We start from the raw sequence: 25,313 nt of genomic DNA, 5'->3' as shown, positions 1-25,313 counted from the left end.
GCTGCAAGTCCTGGCACTGCAGCAGCCCGCTCTGCCCTCCGCTTTCAAAGGCTTCCCAAGTCTCTCCTTACTTTTCCTTCAGTTCTACAGGTCTGGCCAGCAGCCGGTGAGCAGAGGACCACGGTCCCCTGGCAGCTCGCTCCCCAACTCAAGCCCCCCCTCTCCATTCCCGCTTACCTTCCCCAAGGAGCTGTCTTCAGCTTCCCGGCCCCACGGGCGCCCCAGCTCTGCTGCGGGGACACGGACACGCAGACACAGGGACTCTCCCTGCCCTGGGCACGCCAGGAAACTGTGCCTAACACTTCAAAACGCTCAGCCGTTAGGAACTAAAAACAGACCCTGTGCGAGGCTGGATGTATTTTTGTCTGCAGGCTACACACCCTCCTCCCGTTCAATTTTTTCCATTGGTGGAACAGCATGATGCAGACTTAACCAGAGGGTGGTTTTCCACGGGCCGCCTGAAACGATTACGTGGGCTGGCCTGCCACGATGCCGGGCAGCCGCCGGGGAATACGCCGTGACTGGGCTCTTGTCTGACCCCGCATTCCTCAGCCGCCAGGCTGCTTCCACAGGAAAGCTGCTAGGAAGGCTGCCGAATGGAGAGGGGTTTGCTTGCCTGAAGGTAGCTCCAGGGTCTCCTCCTCTTTACTTTTGGTCTTTTTTTCCTTCCTTTTTTTTTTTTTTTTTAACTTGCTAGGAGGGAGTGAGTATTCCTAACATCCTTGTGTGAGACGCCCTGGCAAAAACGTAACTCCCCAAACCACAGAGGGAATGTTGTAGTCATGAAAACCCACTCTTAAGAGAGGCTCTCAGCCGCGTTTAATGATTCTGCACAACAGCATCACGTATACAACCACAAACTCTGGTGCTCTCTTCCTTGCTGCTTTCTTCTGTCATACTTTTTATGCTATCCTGTGGAGAGAATTAGTTGTTTTTTAATAACTGATAAAATGAGTCTCTTAAGATGCAAATGACATCTCCAAGTTTCAATATACAGAGCTAGGCTGTTAAATCTGTGGTTAGGCGCATGAACAATTGCTTTATTATCAGAAAAGCTCAACACTTCATTGATTGCAGCAACAGTTGGTGAACAAACTCAGCCAAAAACAAGGCATTTATTCAAATATTCTAATAAAATTGCAGGGTCACATTCAAGTGCCAAGCATGAAAATACAGCCAAGTTACACTGCAGATGACGTATTCAATTGAAAAGAAACACTTGAACACTATAATAGAAATCATTAGTAACCCACAAAAGCCCCAAGTCAATATTTAGGTCCATGAAAATGAAATAACGATTTGCATAGTAACATAGGAATTGCCACCTAAAAGTGGACCCCTGCTTCACTGTGTCCGCTATCCTGTCTCACTACAGACGAAACTCCAAAACCCAGCAGCTTTGGGATAATCTGGAACAAAATCCTATTTAATCTCCAAAGCCAAGTTATAGTTAACTCCTCCACTGGAAAACAACAACTCGGATCTCTTCTCAGACTTCACAGGTTAACAATATCAGCACTGAATACGCTCTCCTCATCACAGCAAATGTCAAATCCTTCTTTTAATTCTACTGACCTCAATTAAGTTTTCTCCAAGTGAGTTCCATAGGTCAGTTTTTGTAAAATGTAATAGAGCAGTACATGACGTACGTCTGTCCTCCTAATTCTATGCCTGAATATATGTCTGGGGGCTTCACATCTCCTTGTTTTGGTGACAACTTTGCTCTCTGTGAAAAGCAGACTATTTTCTTTTTCCTGTTCCCAGTACAGTTATATTCTCTTCACTTAGCATTGCTGCAGTCCAAGTATTTCACTAATAGGCCAGATCCAAGTCCTGAGACTAACATGGAAGCAATGACAGCTCACAAGTCAAAGCACCACGTCTCTCTCAGGAGCAATAGTTGGCCTCTGGTCCCATCCCCCTTCTCACACAGAGAGTACTTCATTTCCCCTATGAGTCCACCTCTTAGCTGACTAAATAAACCATGTTCAAATGATTTCTTAGATAAGGTTAGCCTCCAGCCAGCCCAGAAGTGTTTCAGCAGCAGCTATTTTGTTGAATTTATCTTTCTTAAAGGTGAATGTTCAGAAATATAAATACCATTCCCAAAGATGCCTCTCCAGCACCCTGTTCAATAATAGTAATTGTTTCCTAACTCAACAAAAAATACCTGGACTGACATAACCTAGGACCCAGCTGAATCACATTAGTGCCTCACAGTCTTCCAGCAATGGATAATAAAGCTGTCCATTCCCTTCCTCTTTCATTTTCAGAGGGTGACTCCCAAATGTCAACAGGCATTCTTGCTATTAGTGCAAAGCACTCAACCCTGTACTTTCTCCTTCTTCAAGTTCACTGCATTTTATCATTCCTGTCCTAGGGTCATTCAGCTATTTACTACAGTATTTCTAATCTACCTGTGTACCTACTATGTGTCCCACTTTTTATCAGCCAGTTTCATCAATGCATTCCCACTTTTTGTGACAAGCCAACCAACACTCATTAAGTTTGGTCTCAAGAATCCAGTTGATACCCCCCAGGTTCTTTTATTTTTGGTTTCCACCTCTAACATACTTAACTGATTACTTTTAGCACACTGATATTACATGCTGAAGGCATACTTTTCTGACTTCTCCTTGACTTACATCCTCCATCTCAGGGCTGCTGCGAGTGCCTCCCCCTGACCATGGGGCCTCCTCCTGCCTCGCTCCTCGAGGAGCTACTTGGGGAACAGGAAGGACAGGCTGATGAGGCTTTGGTACAGTCTAGCTCATGGGTTACAGCATGAGGGTCCTTCTTTATTACACCCCCAAAACTGAGTCTCCACATCCACCTTGTCCCCCTTTTCTCACCCGCTGCCTTGCCATTATCAACTTGGGACAACCTGATAATGAAATATTCTCTGGAGATCAACAAGTAGTAGGCAAGCTCCATGCTGAATACAATAGATTAATCTCTTATTACTATCTGAAGTACTTATGTGCCTCACAATCTTCCAGAAATGTATCATCACAACATTGCTGGAAGGAGAACGGTGCCATTATCCTCATTTTCTAGAGAACTGCTACGTCACATAGGAAATTAAAGGATATTTCAATACAGTAAGAGGATGCTCTGCAGCTTGTGTTAATGCATGTCTCTGCTAGCTTAATGGCTCTTAACATCTCTGTTTTGCAGTAAAAACAAACTGTAGTTTGCACAGAGAAGTCCGTAATGGAATTAAAAATAAAAGTTGTGCCTTGGATAGCAGGTTGGCTGTATAAACACACTAGATTAAAAAGATGTTATGAAGGTTGTATGTTAAGCAATGTGTTCTATCGAATATTTTAAATCCAAGAACTTATATTTATAGATGGCGATAAATGAATTATCAATATTAAACAGATAGCTATTTTAACCTATGTTTTACACTACTTTTGCACTACAAAAATGTTTAGATTTTACTTTGAAAGTGCTAAGACATCCCATTGTCAACACTGTTCTGTTTTCTAAGCAATGGAAATCCACTAAGAAAAACACAGAAAATGCACATATCCCCAGCATTCATGCTAAGAAGAAGACACACCTCCTTCCCTAAAGTCAGCCCACTTTTGTGAACATATGCCACCCCTATAAAATATCTTTTCCTAGACACAGTCCAGTCCATTTCTGAAAGGCCAGTTCCCCACTTTGCCTCTTGCCCTCTCCTGCCTGGCTCACCTGACAGCGATACAGCTGAGCTGTGTGAAAATCCCTGGTCCATAAGGTCCCTTGGCCAATACTCAACAGACCGGCATTGGACGGGCACACATGGAGAGATTTCGGTATCTTGCCGATCATGGCTTAACCACAGACTGGTAGATGTGTACAGAGACTTCCCCTGAAATCCAAAACACGTTCCCATGTTCTCCAAAACAGAACATGTGTAGGAATTAAAGAAGTTTGAAGTAGGAAATCGGGTTTCTCAAATCAGAAACCTCTAATGAAGTGCTCAAGAAAGCTGGGAAGTTGTGCTATGCTAAGTGTAACTAAGGTGCTAAAAAATAATTACATGTTAGTGTCAACAAGACAATAACCAGGGATGAGTTTCGAGGCCTTGTTGATTTCATGACTAAAACATCTGAATCACGCAACATCTGCTAGAGAAATATTCACATTAAACTGTACTCAAGGTCCATCCTTGGTGTCTTTGGCCTTGGAGGGGAACTGCACAAGAAATGCAGCAGTCTCCCATTCAGCCAGCGGCAAAGGGAAACCTTACGCCACATGAAATTCCTCCAGAAGATGTCAATTCAATTTCTGCAAACTTCTCACCTTTCTGCAAACCAGTGCCCACCCACTTGGCATCCTGGTCTCATCTCCAAATGTTTGTCAGATGGAAAAGGACAACAATAATTGAGGTCATTCATTACTTAATTCTGATTCAGAGTTTGGGAAAAGAGTAAACAGGAGCCCATGTGTTAGCACGTTCCTTCTTGCCAGAGCTCACAGACCCCAGCAGGCCATTTGTCTTACTGAATGACAGCATCAACACAAGTCTAAAGGTCAGAATAGATGTTAAGCAATGAAAAATGCTGCAGATGAGCACAATTTTATACCCTCAGCTATCACGGAGACTTACAATACCCTAAGTGGCTACTACCTTCCTGTCAGAGGCTCCTGTTCTCCCTGTGAAATGCTGTAATACAGGAGAGCAAAGGGATGCTCCCCATCCCCACCTCCCTGTGGAGCCAGCATGCCCTTGTCCTGCTCAGCAGAGGAGAGGGGCTGCTGTCCAGGCACAATCCACACACACCTCGTGCTCCTCTCAAATGGGTTTTCCCAGCATCCAAAATAGGGAGGACCCACTGACAGTTAAGGCATGCAATAAACCACACCTGATGTTTAAAGCAAGATGAAATTTTTCCTTTATTTTTATGTTGCGTGGTTCTTTAGCACTGCTGTAGTGCACGGGCTTACTATTTGTGGTTGTGATATATTTTCAAGCGAGTTATAGAGAATAGTTGGGGAATCAAAGTGCCTCTGGTTACTGTCTTATTAATTTCAGTATAATTAAATGAAGAAAGATAAAGCATGATCACGTGATTGCAGGGCATGTGCCAGAAGCACTACTGAAAAATGGGAAATCAATTAGGAGAGAAAAAGAGATTAACTACGCAGCAAACCCATCTCCTCAATATAGAGGACTGAGCATACTGGATGCGAGCAGCCTGGCCTGCAATGATAGGTACTCCTGCGCTGGGTCTGGCTGGGATGGAGTTAATTTTCTTCATAGCAGCCCCTATGGTGCTGTGTTTTGGATTTGAGACTAAAAGAGCGTTGATAGCACACCAATGCTTTTGCTATTGCTGAACAGTGCTGGCACAGCATCAAGGCTTTCTCCATTTCTCACTCTGCCCCTCCAGCGAGCAGGCTGGGGTGGGCAAGAGGCTGGGAGGGGTTGCGGCGAGGACAGCTGACCCCAGCAGACCAAAGGGATATCCCACGCCACAGAACGTTGTGCTCAGCAATAAACACGGGGGGTTGTTTTGCCAGGGTTGCCATTGCAACATCCAAGACCAACGAGGCCCTCACAAGAGTCAACACCTGAGACCAAGGTGGCCCTCAGAAGTGGTGGCAGCTACTGCTACAGAGGCTCGCCCTGCACGGCCTCAGAGGCTCACACTTCTTAATTTTCTTTTGTCTTCAGAACTAATGGTAAAAGCTTCATTTTTGAAAAACCAAGTGAGAGAGAAATACTGATACACCAGATCAAGATGGGAATCCCTTCTGAGCAGTCTTTGCTACTTTCTGTATCACTAGAGCAGAACTCACTCATCTTTTTTGACAAGCACCCTACCTCAGCGATACACTTTTTCAATACCTGATGGGCAGTAACAAATTTTAGTTAACTAGGTAACTGTATCTTCCAAGCTGTAATCAAAAGTTCTTTAACTGCAACAAATAGGTGTAAAAATGCTCTCAATTTAGGACTGTTACTTTGCAGGAACAAAAATCTAAAATGTGGAAAAATCTCACAAAAATAGGAGTGGAAAGGTCTTTTTGAATGCATTAGGTTAAAAAATGAGAACTGAAGCCTTGACACATAGTGTTAAAAAAAAGGACGGCTATTAAACATGTAAAAATATTTGAAGGTGGAGTCATTTGTCACAAGAATATACTAGGAGATCTTACAACATAAATATTTATAAAGCACAGATGCTATTTCACATTGCATTACTACCATAGCTTGTTCCATTAACTGATCCAACAGACCAGCTAATTGCTTGTGCAAGATTGACTATTTGCTATCACCCGTTCAAGACAGAAGTGCAAAGAGTTGCCAGGAGGCAGGGACACTTTAAGGGGTTGTTTTCTAATCAAATGTATTAAATAGTTTTTCATTATAATACTGATCCTTGTTTCATCAATTAAGTCAGGAAAATCTACAGACATAAATAAATGTTACAGAAAGAAAAGTATGGCAAAGTTTCTAAGAAAATTATGTCAAATCAGTGTTTGCTTCAACAGCATGCACCACAAGGCATACAAAATACATCTTGTTGCATAATGAATTTTAACTAAAGTAGTCCTGCTTATGCATGTGATTTTATAGGAAATTTCAAGACATAAGTGTTTCCCCTTAAGTTTCAGATCCTAGGGTTATATGCAAATTCTGCTTGACAGTACCTCTAATCCTTCTGTTTGTAGAGAAGCACTTCAAAATGCAAAATAAGGAATTAACACAACAGAAGCAATATTAAAGAAGTCAAATTTGGGGGTGGGGGTGTGCTTTTTAAGCCTTGATTGTGGTTGCTCATTATAGCTGGCTGGCAAACCTACTAAAAGTGGTAAATGGTAATATTAGGAGCTTATTACAATATCATTAAATTAACTAAAAGAAATACTGGGGTATAAAAGCTAGAAGAAGTCTGGCTAACATGTGTTGATTATACCCGCATGCACCGCCTGAATGGAGCGATGCACGAATCCTGTAAGTGGCTGCAAAGCTATTTGCCTGAAGCAGAGTGAACAATGAGAACAAGTTCAACATCTGCCAGGGTGTCCAACTGCTCACAACCATTTTTCTGGTCAGAGAGGGCATTGTTTAAGTTGACAGGTTCCTAATGGTTTGAATTATTTAGCAATTCTCAAAAGACTCTTTCTACTCATTAGAGGGGAAAATGTGAACCACTGCAGTCAGGGTTCCCTTGCTCCCCGGGAGCCGATCATGCTAATTGAGGAGAACATCACAATGTGTCCCTTTTTAATCACATGAGTTAAGTAGGCAAGAGGCTTCTGTTATCCCCACCGTACAATGAAAGACGGAGGGCGCCGGCTTCTGCAAGGGTACAGACCACGGTATAGCGTCTCAACATTTTTTAAAAACCTCACTTTAAACAAAGAGGACATATGTTGCTGATAAGCACTGCACCTACCAAACGAAGTAAACAAGTAACTTATATTAAAGAGAAATTTGAAACATGCTGTTTCAAGCCTGAATGCTAAGTGAGCAACAGTAAGCATCTCAACATATGGGAAGTTATGGGGAGGGGGAGGCAAAATAACTATTTATTCATTTTTCTTCTCATCTGCCATATGATAGATAATAGGTATAAACAAACTAATGTAGCAGCACTAGAGGTTACAAACAAATGACACTCATGCTTATAGAGCCAGATAGATATTCCCACACCTAATATGTATAGAAATGAAGGGGAACGCAACTAGTAAGGAAGCAGAGTAACAGCAGCTTTACTTATGATGGATTATTTCTCAGTCACTTATCTTAACAGCAGTCAAACACGCTCTGCAGCAGTAATCATCTCATGTAATCCTAGCCTTTCTGAACATGGGAAAAAACTTAACAGACTTACAATCAACAGGACTGTCTTATTTTCTTCGCTGTGTCAGGAGACCTCTAAAATTTGGAATCCCTTCAGAATTGTAACACCTGAACAGAGTTCCTCACGTAAATTGTGTAAGGAATGTTAGTGTAGTAATTACCAATGCACGCAATAGACCTCTACTACCAAAACACAGACCATGTGTGAAAAGAAAGAGATTTACAAACCCGTTCAAAGGCTATAAAGGAAGACATGTAACTATTTAGTAGATCACCATATGGAACAGGACAGATATAGGGAATTGCCAGTTTGATGGAAGGACAAATGGAAGAAGACTTCAAAATTATTACTTCTGTTCCTAAGCAACCACAATGTGGATAAGAAATAGCAAAAATAAATTACCTAAATGCATATAATAGGAGTTTGGGAAATTCCTTTCCCATTCTTTAAAAAGATGCTACAGAGACAAGCCTTTCAATTAACATGAACAAAAAGTAAGCCACCAGTTTACATAGAAAATCTATATTTTGTCATCTGCATATAAACTTTTCCAGAAGCAGAAGACTAAGTCAGCAAGCTAAATGGAAAAACATAAAATATTTTGCGGGCATGACATTGTGAATAAATAACTAAAAGCCCAAAAAAGCAAAGAGACAACATGATACTGGCCTATTAATCCATAAAATTCATTTCCAATAACCACATTTCAGCATGCAGCTTAGATCATACGCAGCATTTTCCTGTTTGAGAGCATGCAAGATTGATTATTATGGGCTCAATTGTCCCATACACAGGCAAACAACATGTAAGGAATAATTAAATCAGCAAGATTCCCCCCACTGAGCCTCCTACACATGCTTACACTCAGGCAAGGGAGAGGTGGGGTCCCCTCCCAAGAAACAAAAGCGTAGGATTATGCGAGAAGGCTAAGACCATCTGCACAAAGTCATGTGGCCAGGGATTTCCTCTTCCCCTTGCTGTGTACAGGGCATCCTTTCCCACTTCCAGTCTGAGCCGCAGGGAGGGCAGCAGAGCCGGGCTTTAGTTCCCAGCTCAGGGACAAAAGGGAATCAGGGACCAGGGGTTTCCAAGGTCCTCTTTGCCCATACTTACTGCCTTCAAAGCTAAGCCACTTAAGGATGTAATCCTTAATACCCCAATGTGCGGAAGTTCATAACGTCTGGGTCACTGTGAAATTCTGCATACCCTGGTCCCAGCCCAGCCCCGCTTGCACCCCCTCCCACGTGCTGCACTCCCCTCGGAGCAGAGCCGGCCAGGCGCCACCGTCACCCTGCTTCCATCCATCTCCCAGGGACAGAGGCAAGGGGCTCTTCCCTGAAACCATGAAGACTGCAGGAAAGACAGAAGCCTTTCCCCACACATATCCCAGAGTTTAATGTGAATTAACAAGCAGAGCATCGGCATTGTCTGTTTCCTATTTTCTCTCAACTAATTTGAGTTTCTTTCTCGTTGCCTGAGGTAGAAAGCTCAGATCTGGGAAGAAAATAAATGTTCTTGACCTCAACAGGATATCTTGTTAGGGTATGGCAGCCTCAGGGACTCTTTCCTCTTTCCTGGCATCTGAGAAGGGGGTTACAATTAACGTTCCTGCTGGTTCACTTTTTCCATGGGGCCCAGAGGGGAATTCTATACCATTTTTCCATATATAATGAAACATTAACTCTATTTGCAGTAAAGGCAACCAACAAAGCAATGTTTGGATGCTCTTTGACTTCAGTATCCCTAAGCAATTTGCAGAAGCGGATCTGTTTTTCTGAAGTGCTCTACTCTTTCTAAACAATGTTCAAGCCTGTGTGAACGGTCTACTCTGAAGCAGTGATTTCTGAGTCCTGCCTGCTCTCTCCCACCTTATCAAGCTGCCTTTCAGCTTCCTGAAATATTATTGCTGACATAATGGCATTACTAAAATAGAGCCTGATCCAAGCCAACCACAGATAATAGAAAGGCTCCCACTGACTTCTGTGGGCTTTGGATCAGGCCAAAAGCAGTGAAAGTACCCAGAGGATGAAGTCACACAGATCTGCTTTTCATTTCAGTATGGTCCTTAAAAATATGCCTAACTTTAGGTAGTGTACTGTATTCTTGACTTTATGATGGGCTGGCAAGGTACACTGAGCCAACACATTAAAACATATCCCTTGCCTTGGCTTGAATTCAGATTATTACATCTTTATTTTCCTGCAAATTTGAGATAATAACATAAAATAAATAAAATCAAAAGGTTACCTTTACATAAAGCAAACTATCACCTTGTTTAACTGTGCTAAATACAGAAAAGGAACACTCTGCTCACCTAACGCACTCGCTACATACTGAGTTTATCAACGATGACATTAGTTTTGCGATGCATGAGACAGTTTACAACCTCTTCTTGCAGGCTGTATCTGTGAAATGCAAGATGACCTCGGGGCCATCCCCAGGAAATCCTTAATTCCTCTCTATTAATCAGAAATATTAGGCAGTCATTACCTTCCAGGTCCAATCAAACCTTGTTAAATATCCCTCAGTGATATATACATTGGTGAACGTTCCAATGCAAGATTCATGTCTGGGCCTAGATTTTGAACAATATTCAAAAACTAGGAATGTCTGGATCTCAAAACTTCACTTAATTGTGTCTGGAATAAATCAAACCCACAGTCTAGTTTGCATTTCAGCTCTATGTTTTCAAAGTGGTTCCAATCTAATATTTTAATTTGGACAAATTGCTACTTTTAGTAAATAGAGGTGTTTGAAACTTCTAAAAAATCATGTGTTTAATAAAATGCTTTTCTTGAAATGTGAAATTTTGGAAAAAACAAAGTCCGTGTAAAAATCTGCAACACGTTCTGGTGACTTATCATTTTTCAACAACAAACTACTAAGGTTGATAACTATGAAATTGATAAATGAACATATGCACACACAGAAACACATGCAGAAAACCTCATTTTCAGTGTGGTGGTCTATATTTGCAAGGTTAAGATAAACGGTCATTGCTCAACATCCCTGACAGGCAGCAAGTCCTCTCTAGTGGGGAGAGCTGCTAGGCATACCAGCATCTGAAGAACTGAGTGAAACTACACCCATAGTACGGCCACAGGACATTGCTTTTAATAAACCAGATTAACCTCAGTTACATGTTTTGTTGCTGTTACAGCAACCAAGCTAACACCTCAGCATGAACCAACATGAAAACTCAGCAGTGACCCTTGCAGAGATTACAAACGTTTTTGAGTTTGTTCCTTACTTTGTACCCAGAAATAAATGATTTAAACTATGAGCAATTCCATTACTAGTGAATGAGAATGGTCAACTAACCACGGATCATGCCAGGTTTCACAGAATCACAGAATGTTGAGGTTGGAAGGGACCTCTGGAGGTCATCTGCTCCAACCTCCCCGCTCATGCAGAGCCACCTAGAGTCGGTGGCCCAGGACCATGTCCAGATGGGTTTTGAATATCTCCAAGGATGGAGACTCTACAAACTTTTTTCGGGAACCTGTGCCAGTGCTCAGTCACCCTCACAGTAAAAAAGCATTTCCTGATGTTCAGAGGGAACCTCCTGTGTTTCAGCTTGTGCCCATTGCCTCTGGTCCTGCCACTGGGCACCACTGAGAAAAGCCTGGCTCTGTCCTCTTTCCACCCTCCCTTCAGGTATTTATATACATTGATGAGATCCCCCTGAGTCTGCTCTGAGCCTTGGCATGCAGAGAAGCTCAGCGTCATTACAAACCAAAGCTAGTAAATGTAGCTCACTGGCTCACTGATATTTGGTGCCCTTTTTCATGCCTGCTTTCTACAGGTTTCTGTGGTGGACACCTGGTCATTACGGATGGTGAAAGAAAGCAGTTGCTCTATTTGCATGTAGCACATTATTTGGCAATAACAGGCAAAATGTCTTTCTCTCCTTGACCCATTTTTAAATACAAGAAGTTATGAATAAACACAAATGAATGCATGTGCATTTCCTAAAGACAGGATTACAACTCAAAATTCATTCCTCTGAAGAATATCCAGCTCCCTTCAAAGTAGTCTCTACAGAAGACTGTCTCTTATTCTGCAAGTGCAGGCTGGGCATCAAATTTGACCCATCATAGTACGTAGCACTTTCCTTCTGCTTTGTACCATCACAAATGAATGCACAAGACAGAAGGTTCTTGAGAGATGTTCCCTGTTTAAATCACTTTTTGTTCAAGAACGGAGTGGAAACAGCAGATCTGGTCTTGCCTTCTCTTATTTATTCTTATTGGTTGAGAAAATAAGAAACTGTTACAATCAAGCTTGTCTCGAGTATGATCGGGGTGGGAGACCACTCTTTCTTTTCAAAATACTGGAAGCTGGGTTAAATAAATACCAGAGTTCAGAGCACAGACTCAGAGGATGGCATTTCTGGCAAGCGTACAACATGGCCTAAGAAAATCATATCGTGTTGTTAATCTGGGAAACAGAATTTCTGGTGACCCCAAAAGTACCATTTACTAACCAGGAAATACAATTTCTCTGGAGAAAAGCGTTATGTGGCTCTTCTGCTATGCACAAATTTATATTTAGAACTATTGATTTCTCCTTTCTTTCTGTATTATTGCATTTCTCATACTACACTGAGCTTTATGCGGGTACTCCTAGGAAGCCCATAAACAGCAACCTTCTTCCTGTGCTTGGCTTGTACTGCTCAGCCATTGTACTGCTTTTTCCTCTCTCCTCCCTGGGGACCAGAAGCACCAGTTCCTTTCACTTTCCCTTATAATACAAGCCTTGCTCAGTATTATTTTTTCTGTTTCCTATTGTTATTTTGTACTCTACGAGGTGATGCAGCCATTTAGGATTCAAATGAGGTGACAGATGAAACAGTAACTTTATCCCGCAGGCTGCAGACTCCAGGTTGATGGCAGAACTGGGGGCTCAGGTAGAAAGAAGATGAACTCCTTCTCAACAAAACTAAGTGAATGAACTCACGAATTCACATTTTGATGACTCTAAACCATGAGGCCATAGGTAAGATTTTTATTTTAAATGGATATTGTTTCTTCTTTAAAAAGAAAAGAAAAAAAATCTCGCTTTTGTTGTATTTTAAAGCAATTTGGTTGGTAACACCTACAAGACCACTTACATGACAGACAAAGACCACCATAACAGTGCCCAAGCAGCATCTTTACATCAGGAATAACTCCAATGAAATCAGTGCAATTATTCTGAAGCAAAGAAAGAAATGCTGGAGAAAAGGACAACCAGGCTGTTTTGCTGTGTTTAATTCATCTATTTCATATAGTTCCATCTGTTTCTCTGCTTCCTCTGTATCATCAGTTGAAGACTGAACCTGTGAGCACTCTGGAAAGTAAGGGAACCAAGAAACCTGCGTTTCAAGAGTACGTGGAAGATTTGCGTGACTTATGTAAGTCAGGGAACGGGGGGGGGGGGGGGGGGGGGATCTATTTCTTTGTAAAAAAGTGGTCACACCAGATTTTTCTGAAGACAATGAAGGCTATGTGAAATGATGGACTCTAAGGTCTCTTTTTTTGTTTTTTTTTTTGCTAGAGCATTCAGTTTTCAAGCTGTCTCTGTCCCTTCAGAAAACACAGTGTAAAGCTGACAAATGGGAAAACAAAACCAAAACATTTCACTTACAAAATATTTATCTAGCAGGAACTTCATGAACTGAACAAATTGAAACTGTGGCAACTCCCCCCTCACCCCAAAAAACCCTACAACAGATGACAAAAGTATCAAAACTGTCTCATTTTCCCACTAAAAATGCCTGAAACCAGATGGGGTTCCCCAAAGACATATGGTCTGGGCTCCTACTTACATTAAAGTAAAATTCAGACCTGATCATTTTAATCCACCATAGCTAATCCTATTTGCCTAACGAAGAGTTAGAGGAGGCACAGCTCTCCTTCCTCTGATGGTTCAATAGGTGGCATCTACTCTGCTTTTCCCTGCTTGAAGAGTATGTTCTTAAGTAGTAGTTCTTAAGAGCAGCAAGTCATTATTCTATAGGGTATATAACACACATATTTTTCCTTCTTCAGCTTTTGGGAGGGAAGCTCTCCATTTTGCTTTCTCATCTGAAGTTGTGCCTTAAGAGAGTGCATCCCTGGGGGTTTTGCAGTTGTTGGGTTTTTTTTGGTTTTTGGGTTTTTTTTGCAAAAGCCACATCTGTGTAAGTTTCAGTTACCCCACCAGCATTCAGAAGAGGAAACCCACACCTACAGTAACACAGGTCATTAATCAGTCCATAAAACTGTTGTCAAGACCTGGACTAAGTTCACAGACTGCTTAGTGTTCATAAAGTTTCCACTGAACATCTGTAGAGTGGGGGGGGGGGGAGTCTAGAGCACTTAAGACAATTGATTTTGCCAAGATTAGGTTAAAAAAAAAAAAGAAGAAAAAACACTGGTGTTCAGACCATGTATCTTAGTGTGCCTCCTTTTAACTTACTTTAAAAAACATCTTCCATCTGGCAAATGTTCATGTTTTTCCTCAACTCTGTCCTCAAATACTCATTGCTATCCTACTTGCTCCTTTTCTTCTGCAATAAATTCCTCTTTGGCCAACAGCACATGGCTTCCAGGTATCATTTAGTTATCTCCATACTTGTCATCATTTGCTCTCTTCATAAGGAGCTGGAGTCCAGGACATCTCCAGTGCCTACAGATAGGGGTACAGCAATGGTAGGGGTCTGCTGATTTCTAGCTTCTCTCCCTACTGGCAGCAGCCTGCCCAGCTGGCACGGAAGGGGCTGGGAAGGAGGGCAGCAAAACCACATTTCCATGGGTCTTTTGAACTAACTTTTGTTAGTTCAGTTAAATAACTGCATATTTTGATAAACTTTCTCCATTCTCCTCTTGTAGCCACCACATTTAAGATGTTCTCATCAACGAAAGAAATACATTGCTTATCCTTTTTAAATATAACTCAAATTTCCAAAAAATAGAACTTGACACAGCTAACAGATTAACAAGCTGTGAAAATGTCATGCGTAACTGTATACATAAAAGTGCCAAATTAAGAATTTGCTAAAATTAGATACAATCATACGAATGTTTAAATAAAAATGATTCGGTATGACATGACTTACTGACATGCAAAAAGATAAGTATGATGACAGCTTCTCAGCTGCAAAACAAAATTTTTAACAGTAAATAACCAAGGAGAACCAACCCCTCTTTAGGAAGACAACTAGTGCCCTGTGCAAAATAAATTTAGCAGCTTGGGATTATCTGCTCAATAACCAAAATAGCGACTCAAATCATCAAGTCCTCTTTGATTTTACCAATTGATTCTATCCTAAAAATCACATTTTTCCTATTCTATGGAAGCTTCTATGGACAACTTCAGCAATAAGTAACAAAAAGAGAAGAAAATGTGATAAAACTGTTATTTCTGAATTAGAATTAAAAAGCAAAAGTCAGAAGAAAATGCTGGCCATCGCTGTGTCTCTAACAGCTGAGCAAACACACTCACTACTACCATACACAGGTGACCCTTAGCATGGCAGCACAAGCCACTCCAAACCATCTCATGCTGATGAAGCCCAGTTTCCACATATGCACAGGATTTGAACAGAGCAAAAGCCTGCACTCAGAGATGCCAGACGCTGGTCTGGTTTTCTCCTCCCCCAAACCAGTTCACATTTAAAACTCTGGTTTACCACCAGGGAGGTAAGCGGGTTGGTTTGCTCTGCCCTCCCTTCCCACTTCCCTCCCCAGGCCACACATGAAGGTAATGCGATTGCATAATAAGAATCAGATGAAATGCCATTTACTGCTTCATGCTCATACAAAAGTTGCACTCAGTCAGGGGCCTCTTCATACAGGCACTGCGTGAGGAGGCAACCCCAAAACCCTCCTTTTCCAAGGCTGTTCCCCTCAGACGGCAGTTAGATGCAATAGCACTTAATTTTGAGGCATCTTATATCCACCTGAAGACTAATGCTTGTTGTTGTCCATTTTTCCAGAACAGAATAAACCCAATTTTGAAAAGAGGAAGAAAAGTCGCACACAACCCCCCAGAGTAGGGCACAGTCTCTTCATGCCCATTCACACAGCCAGGGAAGTGATGAATTCGTGGTGCTGCTACTTGCAATTTAACTGAACGCATCACTTTCTACATGAAAACAAACATTTTCAGTATGCAGCTAACTACTCAACGACAGATGAGATACCTCAGCAGCAGAGAAAAGAACATTAAAAGGGCTCCATCTTGTTACCCTTGGCACCAATTTCACTTACAGTGAAGCATGTACACCAGCACTTACATGACTGATCCCGCCAGAGTCTAAGGAAATTAAAATATTGTTATTCCAAGTAAAAATTAACCAAAATTGCTGAACAGAATAGCTGCCCTTCATCCATGCACAGCTTTTGAAGCAAAGCGTTTGAGCAGCAAGGACTGCAAATAGAGACTGTAAGCAAGGCCAGTTAGCGGCCGGGCTCTGCGTTTGCCGGGAAGATGAGCACATCCAGCCCGAAACACCAAACCAGCAGATGGAAGAGGCTGCAGGAATTCAAGGTATATATTTATATATTCACTGTAAACAAACAATGCTTCCTCAAAGAAATGCTTAATTCTTTAGGTCACTCTGCTTCCTAATGTAAACAACTCGGATAGCAAACCAGCACCAAAAGGCATGCCAGCATTTACACAGGAAATGCTACCGAGATCAACTGCTGACTTTCATTTAAAAAGAAAAATAGCTTAAGGACTGATATGTGTTTGTTGGTCTGGCCTCTTGGGTCATTGAATCCACTCGATTATGTCCAAAGAAAAGTCTTTTAAGGACACTTTAAAATATACTGGCACATACTTCATGATGGAAAGCTATTCTTTTGCTCTTCATCCCTATGACAGACAATCCCAGGAAGCTGCAACTCTTTAGATCTCTTGATCAGCTTCTCCTGTAATCACAGTCAAACAGCAAGGTCAAAAGGGAAACAGTAGCTATAAAACAATTAATGCTACTTTTAATTTTTAGATTTTTTTTTGTTGTTGTTATCAAAAGTCACTCTGTACAGAAGACTAGAGAAAATGTGTACAGTTTCTCTCAAAAGGAAAGCATTTATCCAGTTAGATTTCAAAGTCTGTCCTTTCTTTTTTGCTTTAATGCTTTTTTTCCTTCCAGAGAGCAAGGAGAAGAGGAAAAGAAAAGAAAGAAAAGAAAGAAAAGAAAGAAAAGAAAGAAAAGAAAGAAAAGAAAGAAAAGAAAGAAAAGAAAGAAAAGAAAGAAAAGAAAGAAAAGAAAGAAAAGAAAGAAAAGAAAGAAAAGAAAGAAAAGAAAGAAAAGAAAGAAAAGAAAGAAAAGAAAGAAAAGAAAGAAAAGAAAGAAAAGAAAGAAAAGAAAGAAAAGAAAGAAAAGAAAGAAGAAAAAACGAAAAAGAAGAAAGAAGAAGAAAGAAGAAGAAAGAAGAAGAAGAAGAAGAAGAAGAAGAAGAAGAAGAAGAAAGAAGAAGAAAGAAGAAGAAAGAAGAAGAAGAAGAAGAAGAAAGAAGAAGAAGAAGAAGAAGAAGAAAGAAGAAAAAGGAAGAAAAAGGAAGAAAAAGGAAGAAAAAGGAAGAAAAAGGAAGAAAAAGGAAGAAAAAGGAAGAAAAAGGAAGAAAGAGATATATTGTGATCCCAGCCAGCTTCCTGTCCTGGTTTGCATCAACAGTGTCATGAAATGAAGAATGACATAATATGCAATAGTTCCCCCAGCTTTGAAAAACATATGTTAGTGTGCCACATACACTCCAGAATCCTGCAGCCAGAGTACACAACTGGAGCACTCAAAGTTTCCATTTGTGAAAAACCTCAGAAAAGCATTTTAAGCACAAGTTTAACTTTTAACATATCTTTATCCTACTGAGGTCCTGTATCCTGAAATAGTGCTTAAGGTTTAACTGATGCTTACTCCCTTTAAAAAGCACTTCTTTTTTGATTAATTTTCTTTCACATTCCTAAAGGTGAAATCCCAGCTAGACCAAAATTAGCATGAGGTCACTTAATGCAGAGACAGGATTTCACCCCCAGCTATGAATTTTCCTCAGATTAGCTTGGGACAAACTGTGTTCCCAGAGTCACGAGAGTATTAGACAAATGGTACAAGATTGTGCCCTCGCTGCGCACCTCTGCCTGCAGTCCCCGCAAGAGGGTTGGGCTGTGCCGGGACAGCAAAGGCAGCGAGAAGTCCAAGGGACATTAGCTAAAGCCTGGAACTGCACAAATGAATGACAAGCATGTTTTTTGCTCACTTTCCTTGTAAGCTCCCTCCCCTTTCTTTTTCTCATAATTAAAAATCATGAGGGAAGTTACATGCAGGTCCTTGAAGAGAAGAGCACAGAGATTCCCAATATGAGCAGGTCCCTCTACCTCTTCCCCAGGCACTGTTCCAAGAACTTGTTTGGGGACCCAAGTTTTGCAGAAATCAGTATAAATCAACAAATTTCACTTTGGACAAACTTTTTTTTTTTTTTTTTTAAATTCTTTTTAACTCTTCCCACTTGCTGGTGCTGCAGCAGCCAGCACATGTGGGTTCTTCTCTTGTTTTTATCAGTGGCAATCTTGGTGTGTTTTTCCTTACTGATGTCTGAGGAGGCATAGGAGACAGCAAAGGTGGTCAGATTACCACTTAGCAGTCCCAAACTGCAGAATCCCTTATTTTGATATGGATAAAATTATTTTGCATGTTATTTCCTGCATTATGCAGCCATTAACTGGAACTTGGAGGAGCTGCAAACCAGGTAGGAACCAGGGAGAAGGGAGATGATAAGGGTGCTCCAGATGATGACTTCTGCATGGCTGTAAAAGTATCATGAAACTCAGCGCACGTGCACTGTATGGGGAGGGGGTGACTGAGAGGAGGCGATAGCTTTAAGTCCCTCTCCATCCTGCCCAATAAATCTGTGTCTGACAGATCCCCACAGGCCTGTATATCATTTTCCCTTTTTGTAATTAGGAGACCAGCTGCAATTCCTTGGCCAGAGCCCAGCCAAGCTTCCCATGCTCCTATAAGCTTCTCGGACAAATAGCACTAAGAAGCAAAGAAACTGAACACAAAATTTACCATGTGACAAACTCTTCCATGTGTGACCCCTGTACCAGGCAACCTGTGAATCTACATCAGACTGACTTTCTGCATAAGGTCATGACAAGAAAAAAAAAATGGATCTGGACAGTCTGTGAACTTTGTTTCCCACCCAGCCTTTCCCCATCTCTCCACACATCATCTACCGTTTGTGCTGAATTTGAGTGAACAAGAAGCACAAAGCCCAAGATAAGTATGTGCCATCTATAGCAGGGTGGTTCCTTGTTTAATTCCGATGAAGATGCAGCCAGTTAAATATTTACTGGAGGGAAGCATACTGCCCCAGAAAACATTTTCACAGAGCACGAGAACTTAATCCCAGAAGCAGGGAGAGGCCAGTGTCAGAACTCACTTCCGTTCTGTACATCCAAGACAATGAAATATAGCTTCCCACAAAGCTTCCCCTTCCTCTTTCCTCCAAGAAAAAGGTTACTCTTTCAGGAATCTGCTGGTATCTTGAGACTTGCCACTGGAAGTAGCAATTGCTTGCAAGAAGCTAGAAATGAAGAGTAAATCTAAACGGTGCATGCCAATCTGCCACCAGTGAGCTTGGGAACAGAGAAACTTTAACTGCTGTCCTGTGTATCTTCCATCTGCCGCGCCTCCTATCATCCCCTGCAACACTCCATTTAAAATAAAAAGTTAAAATAAAAATGAAAAAAAAAAAAAAAATCAGAGATCAAAACGATTCACCAGCAGGCACTGAATTTCTGTGTTATATTGTGCTGGTTTTGGCTGGGGTAGAGTTAATTTTCTTCATCGGAGCTAGCATGGGGCTACATTTTGGGTTTGTGCTGGAAACAGTGGTGATAACACAGGGATGTTTTAGTCATTGCTGAGCAGTGCTTACACAGAGTCAAGGCCTTTTCTGCTTCTCACATCACCCCACCAGCGAGTAGGCTGGGGGGGCACAAGGACCTGGGAGGGGACACAGCCAGGACAGCTGACCCCAGCTGACCAAAGGGGTGTCCCATACCATATGACGTCATGCTCAGCATTTAAAGCTGGGGGAAGAAGGACAGGGGGGATGTTCGGAGTGACGGCGTTTGTCTTCCCAAGTAACCGTTAGGCGTGATGGAGCCCTGCTTTCCTGAGGATGGCTGAACACCTGCCTGCCGATGGGAAGTAGGGAACAAATTCCTTGTTTTGCTTTGCTTGCGTGCACGGCTTTTGCTTTACCTATTAAACTGTCTTTATCTCAACACATGGGTCTTCTCACTTTTACTTTTCTGATTCTCTCCCCCATCCCACTGGGCAAGAGTGAGCGAGTGACGGTGCAGTGCTTGGTTGCCGGTTGGGGTTAAACCATGACATACATACGCACCTGAGGTGCAGACTGGATTAAAGCTTATGAGCTCAAGTTATCCTCGAAGGTTAGCACCCTTTGAATTTTCTTCTTTCAGAGAAAAGGTAAGGTACAAGTGCCTAGGGGCTGCTACAGCACTGCCTGGAAACCTCCCCAGCCTGACTGCTGCCACTTCCAGTGCTGCTCTGCTGTAGCAGCACAGGAACCAAGACTTACCCATCCAAGTCCATGCTCTTTGGAAAGCGACAGTGGGGATGCTCCTAAATCCATTTCAAAGCTTATTTCACAGTAAGTCTATATAGTTTCCATGAGAAGCAGCATATTTCATCATCAAACTAACTCTGAAAATACAAGACAGTGCTGAAGTAGTTTCTTATCAGCACAGCAAGCTGGCAGTGCAAACACGAATGGCTGAAATCGTCACTCCCTCCTGAGTCCCACATCCCATTTCCTCACTCTATCTTCAATCACGTCCCCAACGTGTTCACCAGGGAGCAGCACTTAATATTAAATCCAGGGCCTCTTCAAACCTAACCAGATGGGTAACAATGGGTCATATTTTAAATGAATCTTGAGAGGACCATTCAAGGGAGATGAAAGGACAGTGGAAGAAAAAAAAAAAAATGTGTAATAAGCAACCTTTGATTCACCTTTGCCTTTCAAGACAGTGATCACACGGCATGTTAGTTTTGTACAGGATACAATGGGGGGATCACGCTCCACAGTCCTACAGACTGGCTTGATGTTCTGCTGTTATGGTGGTAGCCTCAGTAGCCAAAATTAAAGAAAAAAATAAAAGAAAGGACTGCTGGGAATGACAAATCTCTTAAGACAGCAGGGATCACATCAGGCTGCTACCAAATCAAGCGCGCTTAAAAACAGTCCATGCCCTGATGCCTTGTTCTCTCCTGTAACAAGATATGGCAGATCACAGGTTTGCTGTAGACAGAAAATATTGGTAAGGGGTCTTTCTATGCTTCTTGTCAGATGCTTTAACCTCTCCCCAAATCACGGCAGGACGGTGAAATCGTGTTGCTGTGTTCCCCTGGTAGGTGCACACTCTGCGCTGGGGCATGGGGGCTAGCGGGGGCACAGACAGGCCGGATCCCTGCAGCTCCTGGACTCCTCGAGCATCCAGACGGGCAACAGCCGCGTGGCAAAGCCCGTGCCCGCTGGAGCTGCCTGGGACATGCTGAGATGGAAGGCCACCGTGGCGAACCAGCAGCGGGGTTGGTTGCCTGGCAGGGGCACGCTCGCAGGGGAGCAGAGGGTGAAGAGGCAGACGGCCAGTGACACAGGGCTGCCCAGAGCACCACAGTAACGTCCTGTCCCCATCACCCCCAACACACCGGGGTTCCATGAGAATGGCTGTGCAAAGACTCCAGCTCCTGGTCTTTCTTACAAACCCTTAATTCATTACAGTTTTAGCGCTCTAAAGCTGCGATAACACAGCAGAAAACATTAACAAGAGCAGGCCCCTGGGGTGAGATTAGGCTCCACCTATGCCTTAGAGGATACTGGGCCCATCCAAAATTGCCCTAAAGAAGTTAGCTGAGGACTTAGGTAATCAATTTGGTTCGCTGCTCAGAGTGTCCTTTGCCCCCAGTTATTCATCACTGCCCTGCCTAATTCACCATAAAGGAATTCCTGAGGAACTGCCCTACCGTCAGGAAGGCTCTGTTTACTCAAAGGAAAGACCAAAAGCACCAATAATTGAATGATTTCATTTGGCACAGACTGCTTAATTTAAGTAGATTTCTTTAGCAGAGCAACAGCTTTGGGGAGGGGAAGGAAAAAAAAAAGAGAGAGAGAACAACTAAGATCAAGAAAAATAATTTTTTTTTTAATTAGCCACCAGAAAACAGGCTCCAAAGCTAGGAGAGACCACGCGCAGTAAGTGCCGTGTTTTGCTGTGGCCCCGTCGGCGTTCCTGCAGAAAGCACACGCTGCGGTGAGCGGAACCGCCGTGAGCTCGATATTGCTGGTCCCCTTTAGCTTTATACTTTATACCATTTTTCTGGAGTGCTGAGGGCGACTGGTGGAGAACCTGGTTCCTGTCCATATCTTTTGATTAAACTCATGCTATTTTCCCTTATTTTCAAATTTTAAGATTGGGCCCTTCCTGTCACAAAATGTCTGAAATATATTGGCTGATACTGGCAGAATACAAATTATTATTAAAACAACACATGCATTGGCACCCATATTGCCTTTTTAATGTATTATAGCAGCATAATGCTATTTCCCTTCCTCAACATTTTCTATCCCATTTTATCCCCACTGCAAGCAACCATTCTACACATCAAAAATACCAGCTGCTATAAGGCAAACAAACTGTTTGTGCTTGCAAATGGTATCAGGACTCAATATTTGCAGAGCTGTGGTATAAGGTGTTAAATAGAGCTTTCATCACTCTGTTTGGGTCATTTCTGTTTAACTTTTTTATTCCCCCCTTCAGAAATTCAGAAAAGGAGAGTGATAGGCCAAACCTGTAGCAGAGCCTCAGAAAGAAAGGTGCACATTTAAAGTATTTCAACTCTAACCCAGAGATTACAGTACAAACCTAGCATTATATTTCCCAAAACATAATGCAGGACAATATGAAACTAAAACTAAATAAGAGGACATTTGATAGAAAGCCAGAGAAAAATTGAAAGCGTAGCCCACAAGTTTCGCAGCATAATTCTCTCTCTCTGATCATATCTTCCTCTTTCTTGCAAAGTCACGTTAAAACATAGGTTGCATAGACACAAATAGATATTCCTCTACCACAGCCACTTGGCTTTATTATATCACCGAGTTTAGCATTTGTCACTAGTCACATCTCTAAAAAAGCATCATTGTAGGAGTCCTTTTCAAGAAATCCTTCCGCAACGTGTTGTTCCTGGCCCGTACCATGTACTTAATGTCGGAGGCACAAAATAATCTTTTCCAAATTATTTGTATGAAAGCTTCACACTCTATCAATTAAAGCAGGAAATGGGATGTTAAAGAAAAAGCCCACACTCAGATTTTCCATAAAACCTTTGCTATTAATACACCCAGATTCACTCCACGCTGTGTTTACGATTAGAAGCCTTTGCGGAAACATCAGCTGGTTAATAATCATCTACATCTGTCACAATATCCCATTTATGCCTCAGCCTACATCCTTCCATTGTTTTATTAGCTACCTTCAATAAATGATTGTCGGAATTATTTCCTCTTCGTTTGCAGGAATAACCTGAGGATGAAAGAGAAGAAAATAAAAACCAAAAAGGTGATGCTGACTTGTACTACAATAGGGATGGCAAATAAAGAAGATTTGCGCGTTGTTCTGCCAGTAAAACTGAGTGTTTATTAACTAGATTTTACAGCCCAGCCCGCCCCCCGAGTTTTTAAGGGTCTGACCCGACCGGCCCCAGGTGGTTTGCCCTTTCTCAGGGTTCATCCCGGGAGCGAAGCCCTGCGACCGCAGCGGCGGGGCGCATGGCTGCTTCACCCAGGGACGCGCCGGCACTGCCAGCTGCTGTCCTGGCGGCTGGCAGGGGCCTGAGGCAGCAGGTCTCGGCAGGCCCCCTAATCAAACCCCCGTCGTCCTGGGGATATTTATATATAATTCACACTGACACAGCTACCTAGCCTGCAACAGGGACAGAGCCCAGAAACCTCTACAGATGTTTGTCAGGTAAACACACAGCTGGTTCAGTATTTTCACGAGTGGTGTCACCAAAATCCCTGTTCTACTAAATTCTTTAAGTGGACAAAAAAAGCTACAGAACTCAATTTTTCCACAGATTGAAATAAACTGGTAGGACAAAAATGCAGTCTGTGACTGACAAGAAAAAAAGAGAAGGAAAAGGACAACATATATTTTGCAGGCAACAGAGACCTAGGACCATGTTTAGAGCCAGGACAGTTTCCAGACTGATTTGCCCCATTGTAATCCTCGTCTTGTTACTTTAAACGACGCACGCTACCATTTTCCTACCAGGGGTAACATGTCCTCCTCTGATCTGCCAGGAGCCTGGGGGCTGTCCTGGTGGGATGAGGAAAGCCCAGAAAGCCTGAAGGGGAGCACGCAGCCACAAGGCTACAAGGCCTTCACTTTGAAGCCCTGTCACAGGCTTTGCAAGGACAAAAACTCTTCATGCCTACCCTGCAGGGACCCCTGCCCCCTGCCTTGGGGCGGGGGTTTGGTTCTCCTCTGGCTGATGCTGTGCTCTAAGGTGGTTTGGGCTGATGGGTAATGTTACCCATCACAAAATGCTATAAGAGAACAACTAGCGCTATTGAAAGTTAATGAATAGCGAAGGTAATGGAGGTAACGTTACCCAGTGTCAGATGTCCTCTTTTAAAAAAACAGATTGCAAAGTTAACCAGAGGCAAAACACGTTTCTAGCCACCAGGTGAGAAGCAGAGGAAAGATGGTTCTTAAATACATATAACGGTCTAAGGGCGATCTGCAATCTGCTGGAAACTTGCTGCTGAAATTACTCAACTGATCTACTAAAAAGTCATTAAGAATGAGCAAACGTTGCTGAAAGCAGTGTTTCAGGCTGCTTGTCAGGCTAGCTTTTGATGATGCCTGCTGCATATTAAGGCATTTGATGCACCCAAAAAAGCACTAAAAGGAAAGAAAACAATAACAATGTGCAGAGTATTATCTGAGCCTTCATTTGTGAACAAGATAAACACTGGTTCCACTCAAACCGCCTCATGTTTTGTTTTGCCATCGAAAAAGGCAGGCTCTACTTAATTTTCCCGAGTGTTTTAACTAATCAAGTCTTAAACACAAACATTTGACCAAGAGAAAAGAAAGCATGAAAACAAAACAGCATTGTTTTGCATGGTGTCAAGCAGGAGAAATATTTGTGAAGTGCAAATTATACACGCAAGAAAACAGCATGTTCTGTGCTAGGGTGGGAAATTGCCATTTTCCCCGGCCAGTGTGGGATGCAGCCCGCCCATCTAGCCTGGTGCTGAGCCATGAAGGTGTTGCCATTTTATAATCCAAGGGTATTAAGAACAGACAGTTCAACATGACTCAGAGTTTTGCCCATAAGTGGAGGTAGGAGAACCCGCTGCCTGGACCTGACTTTTGGGTAGGTATGCAGAGAGGGCAACAGTACCTTGCTCCTTGCCTGCAAACAAAAGCACT

General features: G+C 42.4%; 1 protein-coding gene across 3 annotated transcripts in view; it reads right to left on the bottom strand.

The window, feature by feature from the left end:
* The window catches only part of TIAM2 (TIAM Rac1 associated GEF 2), a 175,718-nt gene that overhangs the window by 100,224 nt on the left and 50,181 nt on the right, over positions 1-25,313 (bottom strand). The window contains exons 4-5 of one of the 3 annotated variants that reach the window (XM_087773418.1): positions 23,347-23,396; positions 178-912 (exon numbers count right to left, since the gene is read on the bottom strand). The exons of 1 other annotated variant lie outside the window; for it this stretch is intronic. The gene's annotated coding sequence lies outside the window, so the exon portion shown is untranslated. Of the gene's footprint in view, positions 1-177; positions 913-23,346; positions 23,397-25,313 lie in introns of those variants that run through there. One more of the 3 variants, XM_087773419.1, reaches the window with a different exon arrangement.

This window comes from Nipponia nippon, unplaced genomic scaffold, assembly GCF_047370975.1.
Source record: "Nipponia nippon isolate SJK-2023a ecotype South Korea unplaced genomic scaffold, ASM4737097v1 scaffold_4, whole genome shotgun sequence".
Classification (NCBI taxonomy): Eukaryota; Metazoa; Chordata; class Aves; order Pelecaniformes; family Threskiornithidae; genus Nipponia; species Nipponia nippon.
The sequence above is the reverse complement of the archived record's forward strand: the minus strand, read 5'-3'. Positions and strand labels throughout refer to the sequence as shown.